Consider the following 8,515-nt stretch of genomic DNA (forward strand, 5'->3'; position numbering starts at 1 on the left):
GAATGCTTTGCTGAGCGTTTTCAGCCATGATCTGAGGAGTCAGAACCAAGTGCCATTCATGTCTTCCTAAGTTCTCCTTAGTGACCCTGGACTCCCGGATGCCTCAGCGTAGGGATCTTAAAATCTAAAGTAGTTACTATCGTGGCTGAAATTTGCACCAACATGTGATAGCATTCCTTTATCTTGGAAAATTTGAAATACTGAAAGCTCCCCGCGGCATGGAGGACATATGTGAGTATCTGTCTGCACGGCAAGTGTGACTAGCATTTTATCTCAGGGTACATTATTTTATTTTTCTGAAAAATTTTTGGTGTTTATATATTTATGGATGTTGTCAGTTTTTATGTAACATTTTGAAAATATTTTTGATAACTTGTAGACATGGACTAGAACTCAGTTGCTAAATTTAATTTACACTAATAACCAATTATAAGTTAAAATGTATTTTAATGACACCTGGGCAGTTCTTTCAGATATAGTCATTTCTGTTACTGAACATTTTGTCATCATTTTAACTCTTTCCCATTTGGTATGCATTGTTATATTGTTGTTGTAACTAAATAAACAGATGAAAATGCTCTCGTTAAATGTTTTCTGTTGAGAGGAGGGAGATGAGCGCTGGCCGGGGTGGTAGCTTCCATGCCACTTGCAGATACTTATCAGCCACCAGCAGAGTGGTGCAGAGCCCTGGTAATTCGTGTATTGATTACGTGTATCATTGCTGCGACAAAATACCTAAGAAAAGCAACTCAAGGAAGGATTTATTTTGCCTCATGGTTTGACGGTGCAGTGTATCATGGGAGAATGCATGACGTTAGGACCATGAGGTGGCTGGCCACATGCCAGCTGTGCTCAGGAAGCAGCAGATGGATAGTGGTACTAAGCTTGCTTCCTCTTTGTAAGTTGAAAACCCCAGCCCATGGATGATGCATTTAGAGTGTGCCATCCCTTCTCAGTTAACCTGATACACAAAATTCCTCAGACAGGCCAGAAATTTGTCTTCCATGTGATTCTTGATCCTGTCAGGTCAACAATCAGTGTAAGCCATCACAGTTTGCAAGAGATTTGAAATTGTACCATCAAAGATGTGTATGTATATTCTAATGTTGTTATGCAAGTCTGCATATGATTTAAATAATCCTCAAAGGGGTTATTGGGTTCATCGGAAACCATGGAATTTACTTACAATTCTAGACACTTGTACACTTAACTCACAGTGAAAACCAACGAAAATGCCATTTGTTATGTCACAACTTGGCAAGCATCCATCTGCAAATGAAGTAGACCCCTTCGGAGTAGAGTAAGATGGCCAGAGCTAAGATCATTTTAAAAGATATCTACAAGGAAGAAAGTGAATTGGTGGGAAATTGCCACAAATCAGGACACTTCACTCAGGCACCTGTGTAAATTGTATAAACAGAAGTCTTCTTACTTAAACTTTATAAGTGTGAACTTCCAGTGGCTGGATGTTAGAGATGAGATTTTTGAAAGAAGCCTGTGTTGTCGCTGTCTCATAGTTAATGGCAAAGTATTACTGCGAAGCTGTTGGGAAAATGTTTGTTTCCTGAGGTAAACCTCTGAACACTTTTTAAGACTCAAAGAGTATGTCCAGGAAAGCTTGCTTTAGAACTTCAGATCTGCTGGGAACCATAATCATCCCATAATGGAGCAGATTTGAGCAGAGTGGTATTCGGTGTGTATCATTCAATGCTGGGATCCTGCAGCCTTGCTAGTAAACTAAAAATTACTGTCGGTGATGCGTTTCAGCACCCTCAAGTTGTGGATAGAATGTTTTCACGTCTATAATTTTTTTCAGGTTTGATACTCTTGTGTGTGTGTGTGCACCCATGAATGCAGGCCTGGAGGCCAAAGGATGGCATGGTTATCTTTTTCAATCATGTCTCTCTGAGCCCAGAGCCCACTGTCTCCACCTTATCTAGTTCTGGTTTACAGATGTGCACCCCTGCACCTAGCTTTTACATACGTTCTGAGAATATGAACTCAGGTCCTCAAGTTTGCAGAGCAAGCAGCTTCCCCCACTGAACCATCTCTCCAGCTTTGATACTCTTTAATTGCTTACCACAGGTAATTTTTTTTTTTTTTTTCGGAGCTGGGGACCGAAACCAGGGCCTTGCGCTTGCTAGGCAAGCGCTCTACCACTGAGCTAAATCCCCAACCCACCACAGGTAATTTTGATGTAAAGAACAAATCCAGAATTTCTTGGATGATACAAATATGTCATTTTATGTGTGAACTAAAGGAACATTATATATTTACTACCTATTAAACAGTTAATGTCTCAGAGAAATGTATACAACAGCTTGACCTGTTTTATCCCATCTCACCTAGAAGGCTTTCATCATAGACCTTATCTTGCAGACAGATTGGTTGAGGAAATCACGGTGTAAAACAGCAGAAAGGTAAAGTTCATAGTTAACTATCCAAATCACCTGTTTCCAGGGTAGCCTTTCACTTCTGATTTCTTCCACAGTTGTGTTTTAAAAGAATTATTATTCAGTGGGGATATGTTTGTGTGTGTGCCATTGTGAGCCATGGCAGTGGAAACCAGGAGAGGGCATAGGATCTTATGGAGCTGGAGTCATAAGAGGTTGTGAGCCATCCAACATAGGGGCTAGGAACCGAGCTTGGGTCCTCTGGAAGAGCAGAAAGTGCCTTTAACCACTGCCTCATCTACAGTAGCTAGGCAGTAGGTAGTAGGACTAGGTAATCTCTTGATAACCTCTTCTCCATGCTGGCATCAGAGGTCAGGAGTTCAGGTTGTTTATAGAAAGAACCACAGTGTAAATTGGATTAGAAACCTGCGTATTACTTAGGGAAGCCCAACCTCAGATAATCATGCAAGCCCACAAAGTACTCACACCTGTTCCCTTACACGTTTCAAACCAAAGAATGACTAGAGAGGTCAGCAGATTAAACAGACACACCTGCCCCCAAGGGTATCCGTTTCTCACTAGTGAGGGAAATCCCAGTGTTCAGAGCCACACAAGCGGTTCCTGACTGACCGCCTCACTGTCTTGTTTGTTCTTGTTAAGGTGGATTTTGTGGGATTTGTTATGCAAACTGTCTCCTTTTCAAAGTGTATTGTAATGTCAGTAGGCTTCAGACGTCACTCAAAGTGTTTAGGACTCTAGCCTTAAGTGCAGTATTGGAAAATTAAAAACCCTTTGTACTGCAAGGAGGTAGGCATGGTGCCTTCCTGAGAAGCCAAGTTAGAAAGGAGAGAGGGATTTCCTCAGGGTGCGCTGATTGGACCCCAGCACTTCAGATGTTCTGGCTAAATTTGATCAGACAACTTTGGAAGCTGCTGTCATGCCCCATAGTCCTCATAATGTCACCTTAGGGTTCCACACTTACTGCTTGAGACTCCTCTTTTGTTTTAACAATGTCTACTGACATCACCCAGTAAATACTTTGGAAAATGCTGGTAAGTGACTGCTGGTGGTGAATTTCACACATGAATTTCAGCAATACTTACCTTAAGTGCTTGGCTAAACAAAAGCAGCTTCTGACCAAACTTTTAAAAAATTGTATCTAACAGTCTTCAAAGATTAAAGAATTGAAACTTGCAATTATTGTAATTCACTGCCAGCTATTAAACTGGGTTTTTAATGAACAATGACAGTATATCCAAGAATTTATGCAGGCAGATGTGGTTTTAACTGTCAATCAGCTGTCAGGAGAGTTCTGCCTAAGGGAAAACATTTGACATGTTTAAGAAAAATGTATTAGAGGAAGTTCACTGTAGCAAGTGAAAGATTTCTTAAGGACATTTCTACCTACTTTGACCATATTCACACTCCACTTTCCTCAGTTTCTCCATTAATCTCCTGTCTCTTCCCTGAAAGTCCCCTTTTAATTTCATGCTTGCTCCCCCTCTACCTGTGTGTGTGTGTGTGTGTGTGTGTGTGTGTGTGTGTGCATGATAAAATCTAGGTTCTACACATGACAGGAAATGTGACATTTGTCTCTGAATCTGGCTTATTTTACTTCGTACAATATCTCCCTATCCATCTACCTTCCTTCCGATGACATACTTTCATTAGTCTTTACATCTGAATAAAACTTTATTGTTGTGTTATGAGACAGCTCTGTGGTCTGATGGCTTGCCTTGAAGCCTAAAACTCTTGAGTTCTAGCCCCAGGTTCCATGTGGTAGTGGACACCTGGTCAGAATCTCTACCCTCACCTCTTGTGACTCAAGCAGCTGCAAACCCTGACCCTCTCTCTAGGCGCCTCTGAGAGCACAAAGTCACCCCAGGTCTCTGTCAAAAGGACTTCTGTTCCTTAGGTGCACAGAATCGGTCTCCATCTGAGTGTGGCAAGCCAGAATCTTTGTAGTGGTAATCTGCTTGTGTTTTTATTTTCGTCTTTTGTTTTTGTTTTTTTGGGACAGGGTTTCTCCTTGTGTCCCTGTCTGTCCTGAAACTCACTCTGTAGACCAGGCTGGCCTTGGACTTAAGGATCCACCTGCCTCTGCCTCCCGAGTGCCCCGGTTAAAGGCGTGTGCCACGCCACCATCTGGCTGGATTACATTTTTGATAAGCTTATAGCAGTTCTTACACCTTCCATTGACACTGGACCATTTGAACGTTTTCAAGTTTGTTTTTACAAACCATCTAACCACATCAAAGGTCCTCTTCAGAAGATAGGAAAAAGGCTGCGCTCTACCAACTCTATGATGAAATCTCCAGGCAATCTCTTATTCTGACAAATGAAAAGGAGGATTTTCTCTGTCCTGGGATGCGAGGTTGGAATGGCTGACAGGAGAGCTGAGTAGCTGGGGCAGATACAGTTGCCTCAGGTACAGTTTGGACTACAACATGAAGGGTGGTGAGCGGATCTCACGGGAAACCACCCTAGTCCCTCCTGGACCATGCTTTGTCCCAGCCCTGCCTAATCGCAGCTCAGTCCTCAGGTCTCAGTTTACACATCCCAGCTGTCACCAGTGACTGCAGTCCTTTCCCCTTTTGGTAACAGAACCCTACAATTCAATCGTATGTGGCCATGCTGGAAAAAAAAAATGTTTCCGTTCTCGAAGTAGGGTGTGGTCAAGTAGTGGAGTTCTGGACTCCTGAGATACCAAGGGGTAGTCCCAAAATATGTTTAAAGGGAGATTCCATACTTCTCTTCGCCACTGTGACCTTCCTACTACCGGAATCAGGTAGTGATGGCTGGTATCTCGGCAACCATCTTGGACTGCATAGGCCTCATTCTGAAAGTGTGAGCACATCTGAACTGGATGGATTGTTAACACTGTATGAAAGCAAAAGAAACATCCAGCCACACTAATCTGCAATGATTTGGCTTTCTCTGTCACATGAAGCTGAACCAGACTCTTCCTAATACAGGCTTTTGTCCTCCAGAATGCATGCAAAAGCCCTGACAGCCTGAGCCCAGTTCCTGCTTTATGTTGTACACAAGGCAGGTGTGTACATCTCCCACTAGAGTCGAAGCTCTTTTGGGATCAACCGGGACCAGTGCTCTATTCTACAGACCAGAAAGACGTGTGTACTGGCGAGCAGGACAACGGAGGCAGCCTTGCATTCTTAGCCTCACGGGCAGTGAAATTCACGGGGCAGCAGATAAGTAGTGCTCCCCAGGTCTGCCCTAAGTAGTACCTAGGCGTCTCTAAGAGTAACATCCTGTTTCTCCAGAGTCTGAATATTAAAGGCCAAGTCCTGAAAAGCTACATCTTGTCAGGGCTCCCTAGCTTATCGTAACGCCCACTAGGAAACAATTGACAAATGGTGTTTGGAAGCTTCTGGATAACACCAGCCAAATGTCCACTCTCCTTCCCTGCCTATGCCACTTTTAAGGACCAACAGTTCAGCGCCTTTCCACACATAAGCTCAAGGGAATCGCCCAACTGAGAATTGCTCCCGACAACGTAAAGGCGGAGGAAGGGAAAACAGCAGGTTCAAAATCCTCCCAGGATGATTCCTACACTGAAAAATAAAAACTGAGAAATCTTTTTATTTATTTATTTTTCATTATTTTTAGCATTGTCCATGTGGTTCAGGTCTATTAACTGAGCTACTTGGAGAGTGAGGCAGGAGGATCTCAAGTGTATGGTCCACCTGTGCTACAGGGTGAGTTCAAGGCACTTGCTGCCAAGCCCGATGACCTGAGTTTGATTCCCAGGACCTACTAGTGAAAGGACAGAGCTGTCTCTCGAGAGTTGTCTGCTGACCACTGTGCACGTGCTGACCACTGTGCACGTGCCTTCACCCATTGAGCTGTTGCTTATCCCTATGTATAGGAGTTTTAGAAATGTCGTTAATATTATTTTGCTGTGTGCGTGTTGTGAATTCAGGTGCGTGCATGTCATGGTGTGTGTGTAGAGGCCAGAGGATCACTTGGGGAGTTGGTTCTTTCCTTTCATTACAGGTTCCAGGGACGAAGCACAACCAAGCCTGTGTGTCACGTTCTTTTGCCTGCTGAGCCATCTCACCAGCCCTTTACGAATTCTTATTTCTTATTTCGAGACAAGGGTCTAAATTGCCCAGGGTGGACTTGAACACACACACACACACACACACACACACAGAGAGAGAGAGAGAGAGACAGAGAGAGAGACAGAGAGAGAGAGAGAGAGAGAGAGAGAGAGAGAGAGACAGAGAGAGAGACAGAGAGAGAGACAGAGAGAGAGAGAGAGAGAGAGAGAGAGAGAGAGACAGAGAGAGAGAGAGACTTTTAAAAAATAATAAAAATAGCCAAATGGCAGAGAACTTTGCATGTGTGAGACACTGAAAACATAATTTATTGAAATCACTTCCATCTGTAATTCTTCTGTTTCCTTGATTTCCCCATGCCGACTCCTACGGTCAAAAGTCCCTAGAGCCCAGCAAGGCACCTGAAGCACAGGGCACACCCCACAGATAACTGAGGAAGCAGTCGACAGAAGCCGCACTTGACTTACTCTTCTCTCCTAGCTGATAGCGTCACTACCTCACTCAGTTCTCCTAACAGGTTTCTCCAGAGGCCTTTATTTGCTATGGCCTTTGTCCAGTTAAAGGAGGCCTTAAAGAGGGGAGATAACGTCAGCTCAAGGCCACCCAACAAATGTGCACACTTAAGAATGGAACTCTGGTTCTCCCTGCCTTTGTACTAGGCTTTATTGCTATCCCAGGTGTTCATTCATTCATTCATTTTTTTCTCTTCTGTCATTTCTCTCTTCTTCCTCCTCTATTCCTTCATTCTTTCTGCCTCCTCTTCCTCCTCCTCTTTCTCCTCTTCCTCCTCCTCTTCCTCCTCTTTCTCTTCCTCCTCCTTCATTTGTAGATAAGGTTTCTCTCTGTGTAGCCCTGGCTGTCCTAGAACTTGTTCTCTAGATCAGGCTGGTCTCAAACTCAGAGATCCTCCTGCCTCTACTTCCTGAATGCTGGGATTAAAGTTGCGCACCATCATGACCTGCCCACTTTTTTCTTTCATTGGATTATTTCAGATCTGTCTGGAAGTTTAGTTTTGTTTTGCCGCTGCTGTTTATGCAGCCCTGAAAGCATTTTAGCTGCACCTTTTATTTGGGTGATTGTGCTCTCCATGACAGGAGCATCACTTAGCTATCCCCTCTTGACATCTTTCTGTGCATTGGGTCTACTGATGGACTCGAGCTGTCTGGCGTTTCTACCACATGCTTTGTAGAAATTAAGACTTCTGGACTACCCCAGGATCCATAAAACTTCAGCTCCTCCCCAGAGATAAACAGCCCTTCTCCATTCTGGTTTGAAGGAGGAGGAGGAAGGCAGGTAAAACACTGCATGTTTCTTCCTAGATGTATTGAGGAAGCTTAATGACGGTGCCTAAATGTCAGGGTACAGCTGCTCTATTTCTAACACCCATATCTACCGCGATAGCCCAGAGCAGTATGGAATCTTGAATCACCTCTTGTTTGCAAAGTGTCTTCCTGAAAAAGGAGGACAAAGCAGATGACTCTAGAGAGGTGAGTAGAGGAGACGAATACAGATACAAGATTGATCGCCAGTCTTGAGCAGGATTGTTTCCTGGAACAAAGAAGCAGTGCTCGAGTAGACCCCAGAGTAGATAGGGAGGCTGAATGTAAATAAAGACAGAGATGACTGATTAAAGACTTTACATCCTGGCATCCAGAGAGGAACCCTGGAGTCAGCCCTTCCAACAGTCTGGCTTTCTTTAGCTTATCAAACCTGGACAGAGCAAGTGTCCTAGAATCCACCCACGCCACTAAAAACAAGCCCGAACAAGCCCGGCACTGTCTATCAGTCATCCCCGCATTTTGACAGTTCAGTCCCGGCCACCAGCCAAATGTAAATCAAGACCTCCAAGACATCATGCCTTAGCCACTCGTGAGGTCAGTGTCCCGACTTTTAAAAGCACAAAGGGCCATTTGAGTTGGAAAGTCCCGCTAAACCCTACTGAAGCACACAGCCCACATTCGGATCATCTTTCTGAACAGTGTCTTGCTTTGGAAGGCACAGCTGTTGCCGAGACCCCTGAATGCAGCCTGCTATTCTCTGTGG

This window comes from Rattus rattus, chromosome 9 (genome assembly GCF_011064425.1).
Source record: "Rattus rattus isolate New Zealand chromosome 9, Rrattus_CSIRO_v1, whole genome shotgun sequence".
NCBI classification, from domain to species: domain Eukaryota; kingdom Metazoa; phylum Chordata; class Mammalia; order Rodentia; family Muridae; genus Rattus; species Rattus rattus.